The sequence below is a fragment of the Vanacampus margaritifer genome, chromosome 10 (assembly GCF_051991255.1).
Source record: "Vanacampus margaritifer isolate UIUO_Vmar chromosome 10, RoL_Vmar_1.0, whole genome shotgun sequence".
Lineage (NCBI taxonomy): Eukaryota > Metazoa > Chordata > Actinopteri > Syngnathiformes > Syngnathidae > Vanacampus > Vanacampus margaritifer.
Window position 1 is genome coordinate 22528770 of NC_135441.1, and position 13440 is coordinate 22542209.

Consider the following 13440-nt stretch of genomic DNA (forward strand, 5'->3'; position numbering starts at 1 on the left):
CTAGAAATTCCCACCCACTCCTGTCATGTAAGACTGGTTTTCCCTCCAAGTATGACATGATGAAGCTCATCTGGATTGAGTTAGGGCGGGGCACCCTGCGGAGATAGAGCGGACGGGAATGACATGACTGAATCGATAAAGTCTCATTAACACGTTTGGGCTGATGGGGTGCAAAGAACGCTTGGTTGTGCAGCTCAGGATGCTTGCGAGGACGGAGCTGCTGTACTGATGGCGATGACGACGCACCACATTAATCCCATTTTGATTCGATCATCCTGTTTCTGGTAACTCGTGAATCTCCTGTGACGTATGCACTATCTAAGCAACTGTTAACACTTCTTACCGGGTTTGAAAATGCACATCGTTCTGGAAAAAGACCACATAGCACACGGTGTCCAAATGGGATCTGGTAATAACTAGAGCCGCATTCCAGCTCAGGTAGCATGAGGAATACAATCCAACTCTAGAGATGTTCCATCCGAGGTTCAAACCTGAATATTCTTTTTTTTTTTTCAGGAGAGCTCAGTATTGTTCATTCGATTTGACATCATCATTGCTCTCCTTTTTTTTTTTTTTAAAAAACAAACAAATCAATTAAAAAAAATTTAATAAATGTTTTTTTTTTTTTCAGGAGAGCTCAGTATTGTTCATTCGATTTGACATCATCATTGCTCTCCTTTTTTTTTTTTAAAAACAAACAAATCAATTAAAAAAAATTTAATAAATGTTTTTTTTTTTTTTTCAGGAGAGCTCAGTATTGTTCATTTGATTTGACATCATCATTGCTCTCCTTTTTTTTAAAAAAAACAAACAAATCAATTAAAAAAAATTTAATAAATGTTTTTTTTTTTTTTTCAGGAGAGCTCAGTATTGTTCATTCGATTTGACATCATCATTGCTCTCCTTTTTTAAAAAACAAAACAAAAAAACAAATCAATTAAAAAAAATTTAATAAATGTTTTTTTTTTTTCAGGAGAGCTCAGTATTGTTCATTCGATTTGACATCATCATTGCTCTCCTTTTTTTTTTTAAAAAAACAAACAAATCAATTAAAAAAAATTTAATAAATGTTTTTTTTATATATACATATATATATATACATATACACACATATATATATATATATATATATATTATTATTTTTTATTTTTTTATTTTTTTTATTATTATTTTTTATTATTTTTATTTTTATTTTATTTATTTTTTTGTATGTGGGTGATAATGTGTATGTGCGTGTGTGTGTGTGTGTGCGTGCGTGTGTGTATTCATCAGTTCACCGAAAAGCCCATTAAAAAAAATCCCATACTAATAATATAATATAATAATAAATTGCCAAATGCAGAAACATCAATGTAAGTTATCACGATGTAGTGGCTCTCGCTAACAGACAGAAACCTGAATATTCGAACCGTCAGGAACGTGCGCGCCACAGAAACTCTCCAAACAAGTCGGGAAGAAAGTTGTAACAAAAATTCAAATCTTTGATGATCTTCAGGAGAACCGTCAAATCCACCGTCGTCAAATGAAAAGAACATGACAATACGCCAAACCTGCAAAAAGAGGCCTCCCCACCAAAGTTCACGGACCAGACAAGGATGGTATTAACCAGAGAGCCAACATAAAATGAAATTGAAAAAGGTAACACGTTGAGGAGCTGCAGAGTTCCACAGCAAAGGCTGGAGTCCGTAAGGCTACAATAAACCCGTGCAGTCCATACTGTAGAGTTGGACATAATGGAAGAGTAACCAGAAAAAGGCATGTGGGAGACTCCCAAAATGTATTTGCTGAAGGTGCTCAGGTCAGACAAGGCAAAAACGGATCTTTTGGGCCGTCTAGGAAAACTGGAATCTTTTTTTAAAAAGCAGTAACTGGGAAACTGATCCGAGTAAACAGAACGACGGCTGGTGCTAATACATTGATGTCCTTGAGCAAACCCTGTAACCTATAAGTAGAAGTGACTGCCAAATTTGAAGAAACTGGAACAGTTTTTCCCACTGAAGGGGAAATCCTTGTGGTAAGAAGCGACACATTCATAGAGGCTTATCAAAAATGACTTCAAAACAATATCGCATTGAAGATCCACCAGTCGCGAGTTTCCTGGTTCAGAAGCTCAGTGATTCTGTGACCTTTTATTCCAGCGCTTGAATGACATTTGGTTTGTGAATGACATTTCCTTGTGGGGGCGCTGATGAAATGACAAGATTTCCATTTTAATCTGCAGATATTTAAATGTGGTAAAAAAAAACAACTCAATGAATTTACCTTTTCCGTTCGGATTGGGTCAGGTCAGGCCAGTTTGACCTGTTTGAGGACTTTTAACTCAATTGCTCCCAAAAACGTTTATATATGTTTTATTTAAAATATTACCATGCTCCCAAAGACGTATTTATATGTTTTTTTAACGTGTGTGTTTTTATGCTAAAGCATAGAGAAGGCTTTGATGTAGCCTCTGAACCGAAGAGAATGCATGAGCAATGGTAGTTATTACAAAAACGGCCAGCAGGTGGCAGCAGAGTATATGAGATCAACCAGGGCCATGTTGCAACAAGCCGTTTCCCCTCTGTTTTAAACAGATTTGTGAATAATAATAAAACTTAGCTATATTCTAATGCTAATTGCTGCAAAACGGAAACAAATAGAAATATTTTATTCCTGATAAAAGAAGAGACTATCAACTTTCTTTTGGTAGGTTCCATGTTTTTATAGCAATAGAACACAATATTCTGTGGGCCTTGCAAAATCAGTCAAAATCCAGCCAAGAGCGAAGCTTCATTTATATAGCGCTTTTACACCTTTTACAAGGCTCCCAAAGCGCTTTACATTCAACTACTCATGACGCAGCATCAGGGGCAACTGGGGCTTCGGTATCTTGCTCAAGGACATTTTCGAACCCACATCCTCTGGTTTGCGAGACGACCACTCTACCGCTGATCCACGCCCGCCCCTGGGCCCACAGGACCTATCAGGCGTGCTCGGTTTGATGCAAATGCAGAGCAATCAGACTAATTGTCCGTGGCAGCACCGATGAAACATTTCACAAGGATAAAAAACCCCAAACTTGGAAAACGGAATCAATATCATTAATCACAGGCAAGGATCTGCTCTTCTGTCTGTTTTCTATCAGACGCAGGCGTGAGCGGTGCGTAGGGATGGGGATTATTTGGCCGCGCGCTCTGACCTCAGCTGTCCTCACCGTGACCAGACGACGGAGTTCACGGCGGAGTGCATTGCGGAGTTCGCCCGTTATCGCCCATCAAGACGCCAGGACGTCTTCACTGGACTCAGGTGCGGAGCTCACGGGGACTCGGGGAAACTCATTCTGAGCTTCATTATATGAACCATCGAGATGTGTTTGCATCAGCAGCAGACAATCAGATTCCAAACAGGTGTTGTCATATAGGCGGTTTCTCAAGACTAACATTTGCAAGAATGGTCTTGCAAAGTTGGGAGAGCAGATTTTTGGAAGTTTAGATTGGTAGTGGAGTGACGAATGGCTGGCACCGTCGCTGTACACAGGTACTTTGGCTTCCTCCCAACAGGCCCCAAAACATGTACAGATGATTCACTGAAGAAGAAAATTGCCTTAAGATGGGATAGACTCCAGCTTACCCGTGACACTTGACAAGCAAAAAAGAAAAAAGAAAAAGAGAAAACACACGACTGGATTGATGTCTTTAAGAAGTGAAAATTTAATATGGCCATCATACTGGAAGTCCCGATGATGTAACCCAATGCATGCTGTGACAGCTTAACGAACCAAAGTTCAAACAAGTCCCAGAACACATCTGGGCATTTTTACCACTCTTGATGAGATGCAGAATTAGAATTTAAGCTGTACTTGTTGCCCAAACGAAGATATTTCACAAATCCGTGAGAATGCAAAAAAAACGACTTTCGTCAACGAAAAAATTTTCATCATATTTTTCGTCACGAAAAAACATTTTCAGACGAAAATAAAAATCATTCATTGAGACAATGACGATAACTAAAATTGTCTGACAATTTTATCAATGACTAAAACGAAAACAACGCAGTGTCAAAAATTCTCAACATCCAATCAGAAGGAATGAAACGCGGGTGGGAGAAAAGAACCAGTCAGAAACTGTTCACTGCACTTTATTATGTTCAAACTTGTTTACATTCGTTGTGAAGCTGTAAAATTAATCTCAGGCAATTATCCTTTTTTTTTTTTAATGTAGGTAAAAACCAAGATTTAAGACGGCATATTATTGTCAATTCAAACCATGTTTCATTGAAACAAAGTTTAATAAAGACACCTTTGTGTTAAATGTGTCTACTACAGTTACATATAGGTGTGTTATCATTTTCTGTATGAAAGTTGAAATGTGTGCTGAAGGAAAACATCGACTAAATTGTCAATTTAGTTGACTAAAATTGCTCATTTTGCCAACTAAAATTGGATTAAAACTAATACAATCGGATGACTAAAACGTTCATTAATTTTAGTCAAAAGACTATAACTAAAACTAAATTAAAATTTCTTGGCAAAAATAACACTGCTCAACCCAACAACGGATGCTAGTCTGTCACTTCCTGTCTTTGTTTATATCGTTGCCATTTGCGCTCAACCACAAATCGTCGTGTTTTGCTTTGCTAACCACTTAGCTTTGTCTAAGCTAACCTAGGTTGTATGTAAGTATCCAAAGTTGAAAAAAACAAGTGTGCTTGTTAATGTTAGCTAATGTTTCATGACGTTTTATTGTTTCAGTGATAATAATATTCAGTAAAATCTCTGCTTGAAAGCAATTTAGCAATGCGGCTAAGTTCCATTATGAAATGAAAATGCGCGAGACGGAATGTCATCAAACTGCCCGTCCATCCATTCCGTTTCCCGCTCGGAGACAGACAAGCATTCACGCTCACACCTATAGGCGATTTGGCGTGCTGACTTTTGTTATTGTTTTAAGGAATTTGGCACAAGAAAGCACATACCTTGCGTATTAGACGTAGCGGAAAGTTAGTCGCTGCCAGTTTGCAAATTTAAACCCAGAAGTAGAGAAGTCAAATTGACTGCTCTCGTTTAGAGATAATAACACAGTGTTCAGTTCTTAACTACAATCTGCATGAAGAACTACGGAAGTGTATTGCATTCACTTGGGGGGAAAAAGACCCTCCGTTTTTTGACAGATTTTTGGGGGAGCTTTGTTTTTTTGTATTATTTTTTATTATTGTTTTTTTTTCTGAATATTTTTTTGTTTTACGGAATACTTTTTTTTCTGTCATAAAAAAAAAACATTCCGAATAATGGAGGTTATTCAGAAAAACAGAAGGAAAAATTACTCAGAAAAACAAAAAAATCTGAAAAACGACAACATTGAAAAAAAAAAAAGCAGAAAAAATATTACTCAGAAATACAAAAGCTGGTGCTCTGTTTTTGGAGGTGTTTATTTATTTGTTTTACTTTTTTTTTTTACCTCTGAACTCCAAGTCACTTGTTGCAGACTCGCAAAATGGCGGACATTTTCCCGCATACCTCCAATGTACCTTCAACTATATCACTCACAGGCTCAATTAAGGTGAGTACTGTATACAAACATGTCAATCGATCGGCATGATTTTAGTAAGATAACAGTTAAGTTTCTACGGAAGCGTATTTGCATGCGGGACATTGTCTGCCATTAGCAATTCTGCAACAAGTCACTTAGAGTTCAGAGGTTAAAAAAAACCCCTTTGTTTTCAGTTAAAAAAAAAAAAATCCTGTTTTTCGGAATATTTTTTATGACGGAAAAAAATATGCAGTAAAACAGAAATGTTTTAACAAATAACAAAATAAATAAATAAAGCTCCCCCCCCCAAAAAAAAATAGTCAGAGTGAATGCAATACACTTCCATAAAGAATGAATTATTAACTATTAGAGTTAATAGGCGATGATGAACTTGACAGGTACGATCACAAAAAACACTGATAACAGGGATGTGATTTTTCCGCTAATTCGCGGAATTCCGCTTTTTTTATCTCCCCCCCCCAAAAAAAAAAATCCGATTTTTTTTTTATTATTATTTTTTTTTGTATTTCATTGTGTATGCACATGACTCCGACAGATAACATCTTCTGCTATAACAAAGACATTTGTGGTATGCTCTAATATGAGTTACTTTTCATTTGGTCATGATACAATTATTTGTTCATGAAATTTGAACTCTTCAACATTAGTAATCACATTAGTTAGATATGATGATATTCTCAGTGATAGTTTTTAAAAGCAAAGGCAGTCAATGGCAATGTTTTTGAATGTGACTGATTTTGAGTTGACTAAAACTGCCATTTTATATGGGATTTATGCTGTTGTTTTGTCAATTTATTTGTCATGTGAGTACATTGAAAGTACTTAAAAACACGGAAAACCCATGAGCTCCCCCTTGTCCCCCCACCAGGGCACTGCCCTGGACCTAGCTGGGTGCCAGCGGCCCCCAGACCCCGGGCTAAATTTTCAGATAATTTCACTTTGGTCAAATCACATCCCTGTGATAAGGTTGTGACATATCCATGCATTCGCCAAAGAGCCAAAAGAAAGAAAATGCAAAAACAACTGTCTGAAATAGATTTTTTTAAAAAAAATTTTAGTTTAGAGTTAAGAGTTGATGTGTGCTGCTGTGCGCCACAGGGCGGGAACAGGGAGAATAGCGAAAGAGGGTCCATACATGGAGGTCCATACATTGGGGCAGAATGAATTGAAAAGTACCCCCTCCTCCATTTCTGCAGCTTTCTCTTCCTTTCACCTCTCTTTACAGGCCAGACTTTGATTTAGCACTGCTGGTTTTGCTGTATTTTCCTTGGCCTTTGAATATGGAAAATACAATGTAACAAAGCACTTGCTTGCTGCCCAAGTGTATAGATTCAACTTCTTTATGTGACTTTAAAAGATGGAGGATCTCTTTGGAGGTGACACTGTGGCACTTTAATCCCCCCCCCCACCCCCACCCCCACCCCGTAATCCTTAACTCAACACAGAGCTCTCCAATTGTACAGATGCAGTGACATCATCACCGCGAGACAACTTCATTATCAGCCACCTGACGACATGCGGACAGGTTGAATTTGTTGTCATGGATACGGGAACACAGGCGTAAACAACGCTTACCTTTTTTGCCTGGCGGAGCGTCCGGATTCGTGCGATTGCTCCACGTGCACGTTCACGCCGTACGTGCACTTTTTTTTTTTTTATATAAACACGAGAGCAGGTAGCTCATCACTTACAGATGGAGCCGCAGCGCGTGTAACGCCACGCCAGAAGCAGCAGTTGCTCATTACGTTCATCTTACATGACTCTCCAAGAAAATCATTTGTTTGGGATTCTGTTAATGATTCACGTACATTAACACACAAACGCGCTTGCATCAGCGCTAATGAAGCAACTCCAGTTGTCAGATTTATCGCTGATGGGTCACCGTCGTCGTCGTGCGTGCGTGCGTGCGTGAACATTTTGAGCGACGGCCGACTGGAGGAGTTTTTTTTTTTTTTTTTTTTTTACTGTCACGCGGGGACTCGCAAGTTCTCTTTGAAGCCACGACAATCTTTTTCCAAGCAGCTGTCGGTCTGGCGAGCGGCTCCTGACAGCAGTGCGACTGTAACACTGGATCCAGCGCAAGGGGAGAGAGCAAGTCAGCTGCCAGGCTTCACATGACACTGCCAGTGGAAAGATGGAACTTTGAAAAGACATCAGTGGAAAGACCTTCGATGGAACTCACTTTTCCACTACTGATAAAAGCCGCGTTTGATGAAAAACATTCCACGCGCATAAATACACAAATATGTCTTCGCACACTATGACACAAATTAAATGGCTTCTAAATGATGTCATTATTTTAAAAGATATTAACTCGTTCGCTGCCATTGACATTGTTAACAAGAGTATGAAAAGCGATTAATTACAATTAAAAAAAAAATCGCCTGACTCTGAATTTTTAACAATCTTTTATTTTATTTTATTCATTCACTGCCATTGACGGCTATAAACGTCAAAAATTCATTTGAACTAGTTCTATTAGTTTAACATTTTTTCCACTTTTGTTTAGAGTATGAAAACCTAGAATTTTTTTATATTGTATACAGACGCTCCCCACCTTGCGAACGAGTTACGTTCCGGATGATCATTCGTAAGGTGAATGTGTTCGTAAGTTGCTTCAGTGCTATATTTTGTATTATAATTTATGTTTAAAGCCTATATAAGTATATTGAAGGTTTATATAAGTATGTTTAAGGCTTGTACAAGTAACCTGCATTGGTTTGTACTGAAAAAAACTTTTAATAAAATGGAGAGAATACGTACAGTACTGTACTGTACTACGTATGTTAGAGAGAGAGAGTGAAAGACACACACAGTATGTACATGTACGTAATAAGATAAATAAAATGAAGTTTAACTTACTTTTGGAAGATGTACTCGATGCTTAAGGAGATGATGGAGGAGGAGGAAGAGGAGGATTTTATATCATGAGAGATTCTTCGTCGTCGCTGGAATCGGCTTCAAAAGTTATTTCCTGCTTCATGGGGAACGGCGTTTTCTTCCTCCTCCTCCTCGACACGTTGCTCAGCCTCCAATGAGCTCTCACAGCGCCAATCGTCGGTATTAGCGGCGGAAAGAAGCACTACGCGCAATACAAAATCTAACTTACAGCATTTCTTTCCAAACATTTTTCGACATACTGTACGCGCAGACATGTTCGCATGTACCGTTGTTCGTAACTCAAATGTTCGTAAGTAGGGGAGCGTCTGTATTTATTATCATTATTTAACAGATATAAAATTTTTGATTTATCGTGAGTTAATTAGTGAAGTCATGCGCACGTTACCACTTTTGTAACCCGAATATTTGATCATATAAACGAGGTTGGAGTATCTCCTTTGAATGCAAAATGTGTTTGTGTTTTTTTTTGTTGTTGTTGTGAGAGCTCAGTATTGTATCTAAAAAAAAAAAAAATAAATAAAAAAGGAAAATTGATTCGTGTTCTGTACATGCTTAAAGCTATCGGACGTAGAATATTCAATTTCGAATCGCTACTACCACCCGCTGACCGTTCTTCACAGACACACCACGCACGTTACGTCACATCCGCTCATAAGGCGCGGGAAATTCTAACCCGAATCCAGTCTGAAAACTATTGGCCAGAGGCTTGCAGGAGTACCCATTGTGAACAGCTAAGGCGTTAATCTACTAATTAGAAGGCATTTCAGTCATAAATGGTCAAATAAAAAGCTTATTATAAAGTTATTTTGGGGGGAAAAAAAGTTCCATATTGCAGCTTTAATTTGCAAGAATCTTGGTCTTTCAAATACAGGAACCATAGATATAAACATTAGATGTCTCTGCGCTGCGAGCCAATGGGTAGAAACGTGAGTGCAGGGCGGCCATCTTAGGACAGGGCTGCTCAATCACTCATAACATTACAGTCAATGGCGCGCCGGACTTTAAAATAACTGTAGATTGCGCAACCCTCCCAAATTCTCGACCAATTTTGATTTTTGTTTTTAGTCACATCCACGCTGCACAGCGGCTGTCAGTCTCACTCAGACATCCACCATCATTATAAAGAGACAACGGTTATTTTTTGGTAAACATGGATTAGCTTCCAAAGAGTTGTGAGTTGCAAGTTGCCCACTATGAACTACCTCTTAAGTTTTGTTACCCGTTATTATGTGCTGTCAGGTTTAGTTCCATGCACTAGGTTTCTAGCGTAGGACAAAGCGATTATTTTTCAGGACCCCAAATTTGTTTTGGTAACCCAGGGTACAATGTTTAGTAACAATATCAGATGGGGCTTTGGATGAAATTGAAACTTTTTACAAGTGGGCCCCTCAACACTCATACGCATCTCGTCCCAACGTCTTTGTATTCACCCTTGCTCTTCCCACATCAGTCTGTCTCTTTTCTATTTATTCCACTCGCGCAGTCTGACTTTTTGGCCCTGTGGATTAAATTGGAGCGATGGAAACATCCCTTAAGTATCTGCTCAGGAATGCCATCTGCAAGGATAACTTCAGAACACTTTCCATGCAGAATTTGGAAAATAGTTAATCAGAATTTCGCTTTTAAGAAGGGAAAGAAAAACAAAGAAAACACATGCAGGCCTTTTCGATCCTTTTTTGTTGCTAGATGGACTCTGGATTGGCGGACGGGTGAGGTCATCCTTTTGTGTTCTGGAACCCCCGGATACAGGCTGTTCGGTCCCTGTACGACTAGTGTCAGTTTGGAATTTCTCAGCACATGTGGGTAAGTTAAATGGTCCGTCTTTTTACAGATGCTGGTTCAGCTTGTTTATGACCTTCAATTTGCAGATGAGTGTGAAGTGGCTGGGAGGAGAATCACAATTTTCAATTTTCCATTTGATCTACATTTGACCCTCACCTATGATAACACACTTTCGTAAACGTGAGCGAAGGAATGAGATTGGCCAAAAGAAGAAAATATGCTGTATAATGTAAATTTCAAATGGCCAATGACACGCCACTCAAATAAAAACGTTTCATTCATTTATGCTTTCATGGTGATAGCAAAAGCAGTCCAAAATGAGTGTGTGGCCTAATGTAATGAAATGTCTTTAATAGACAGTGTAATTAGTGTCCTCCACGTGGCGCGGCCATGTAAATTACTCTGATTGTTGAAGACACGCAGGTCTCCACCCTTGAGCAGATTTATTTTCACACATGCTGGGTGAGGTGTCGGCAATTCCTCCTCCACCCTGTCATTGTTTATTCTGCTAAGCGTGAATATGTGCCAAAGTATTATAGGCCTTTTCTTGCTCCACTCAGTCGCGTCTGTTGATGTCACGCCAAACTAACAACTTCTCTGTGTGTTGTAACGCCCGGTGGCTGATCACCATGGACGGCGCTGCTGGATAGCAAAAAAAAAAAATAGAGAGCAAAAAAATAAAAAAAATAAAGGGCTGGAAGTCCACATATTACTTACTTTATTAATAGGGGAAAAGTAGGATTGTTGATGCCGCCGTACAATTCTGCAAGCGACCGCTCAAGTTCACCGCTTCAAATACACTGAGGGCGAAAACGAAAAAGTGCTGCTAGGCATAACATATACAAAGAGGCGCCACCTTGTGGCGCGGTGCCATACTACGGATTGTTACAGTGTACGTCGATTAATAAATTGTATACATTATTCATATCAAAAGTTCAGCAAGACACCTGCTAATGTGTATCAATGGTATCATATCAAGAGCAATATGTGTTTGTTTGTTTTTCTTGCAACATTTTGACCCCTTAATTACTGCCGCGCTCACGTATGACGTTCACAAACTTACCTTTTGGTCCCAATGAGGTAATGTGGGCATCCCGGAGCGCTTTGATGGCCTGGATGTGCACCAATGTCAATACGAAAACAGACTTTCCAATATGTGCTTCATATTGACTTCAAACAAATGCAGACATGATGAATTCCTTGTCCAGACACTCAAGCACGCGGGGAATGGAATGGAAATCCTATCAAATCGAGCGCTTGCATCTTGTGGCGCAGTCTTGAAACAACACTGAACAACTAGAGTGCACTCATATTTAATATTCGGCCTTGTTCAGCCTTACTTTTCGTAGAATTTCCATATGGCCTTTCTCGTAGTGGAAATACGAAAGTCAAATGCCCGAGTAAACAACAATTTTATTATTTTATTTTATTCATTTTTGGCTTTTTGTGTGATACCACCCACAGAAGAGGGGAAAAAAAGGTAGAACAAGTGCAAGCAGTCTCAGGGGTCAAAAGACGCACCCACGCGCTAAGTGCCACTTCATCCTCAAGGCATGAGCCCGCATGGCGGTACGAGGTAAACCACAGTATCCCTTTTTTTTGTTTTTTTGTTTTTACTCTTTCCACACAGACATGCGTGAACTCTGCCCAAACAGGCTCTCCTTTAGCCCTTAACTGTCTGTTTATGTAGACTCCCACCAAGGTGGCATGGAATGCACCTCCATCACGCTGCACTCACACACCTCCGAGCAAAAGGAGTCTGCCTCAACCTGCTGCTATGTTTTATTTTAACTCCGGGGCGGTGTGGATGAAGCAGAGAGGAGCTGTCACCACCCGGCAGTCGACATGGTCGCTTGAAGTGAGAGCGAGGCAGACGGCCAGAACGGGGAGGGAGGGATGTTGTTACTTCGACAGCCAGTGACAGATGATATGCTGAAAGTGGGAAGATGTCACAGTAGGTCCAGGAGTTGGATGCCGGGGCGCGGCTCACCTCACACCCATCTCAATCCCGGAAGTCTCGTTCATTACAAAGTGGGGAGGGGAGAGATTTCAAACAACAGGAGAGCAGGTGGAACTATAGGATGTCTCGAATAGATTGGTGGTCCCAGTTCATGATAAAAAGATTGACTGTTATGGGAGATTGCCGCAACCACGTCGGACTATTCTTCCACAAATCTTCAGGAAAAGGGACAGGAAAATATTAAATGTTTAATTAAGATAGTAATATATATTTTACCTACAAGTAAATGCAATTTTACTGGATGACTTGATAAAGGACACACATTTTATTCATCCCTAATTTAATTCTTCCATTTTTTTTTAATAACGCCTTTATAGGGCTGTCAACAAGTTAAACTATTGTTTCATTGTGCTAACATTTATGGTCAAATAAATTGCTCAGACTTAAAAACTAAACAAAAACAACACAAACATATTTTTAGTTTAATAGCAGTCTTTTAGCGTCCTCTATTGGTGACTTTCAAAATGCGCCCTTTTTGTTGTTGTTTTTTTTTGCCGGCGAGTAATTTATTTTAATTAAACCATATGACAATGTCACGTTTGTCGAATAAAGCTTTAAGGTTATTATGGCTGTTGATTACACAACTGTATTTGCCATTTCACTCAACAACACAACAATAACATCAATATTTTCCTGTCCAACGCGTTAGACTAGTTTTTCTTTTCGTTTCTATTGTTTTTTTCTTTTCTTGTTTTAATTAGGTGCGACCGTGCAAAATTGTTGTGCTGAACCGACCTCTAAAGCACGAACGTCTCGCGTTTGGCCTCTTGCGGGTGAAGCCAGAGGGGCAGTCATCTTACGTTGCCTTTACTACCGATAACTTGATACACTGAGAACAGTATTTTCAAAATACTGTACTGTTATCAATGCTTGTTTTACGCGAGGATCCCTATATTGGAGTAATAATAAGAGTTTCTCAAAGGACGAACAACACAGTTTGTATCGACATTTCAGAGTACTGTATATTATCTCAGTATCATGAATCGTGACATAAAAGGTTAGGTTTACAGTTTTCAGCAGCATTCTTTTCCTGATTGTCTTTACTTTCATTTTATTGTTCATGGTTCGACTTATGTTAACATCATAGACAAATCTTTGAATATGACCAAATCTATAATCATTCTTGCCGGTGGTTTACGAGTGGCAACGCAAGATGGCGGCCGGTGGCTTCATTCTCGCTCGGGCAAGAAAGCGCTGATGACGCTTCTG

The 13440-nt window shown here is 39.2% G+C and overlaps 1 long non-coding RNA gene across 4 annotated transcripts in view; it reads left to right on the plus strand.

The window, feature by feature from the left end:
* The window catches only part of LOC144059651 (uncharacterized), a 50567-nt gene extending 40147 nt beyond the window's left edge, over positions 1 to 10420 (plus strand). The window contains exons 3-5 of one of the 4 annotated variants that reach the window (XR_013295707.1): positions 3125 to 3285; positions 10116 to 10232; positions 10298 to 10420. This is a non-coding gene — a long non-coding RNA (uncharacterized LOC144059651). Of the gene's footprint in view, positions 1 to 3124; positions 4268 to 7550; positions 8906 to 10115; positions 10233 to 10297 lie in introns of those variants that run through there. The other 3 variants (XR_013295709.1, XR_013295708.1, XR_013295706.1) reach the window with 3 other exon arrangements.
* The last annotated feature ends 3020 nt before the right edge of the window (positions 10421 to 13440 follow it).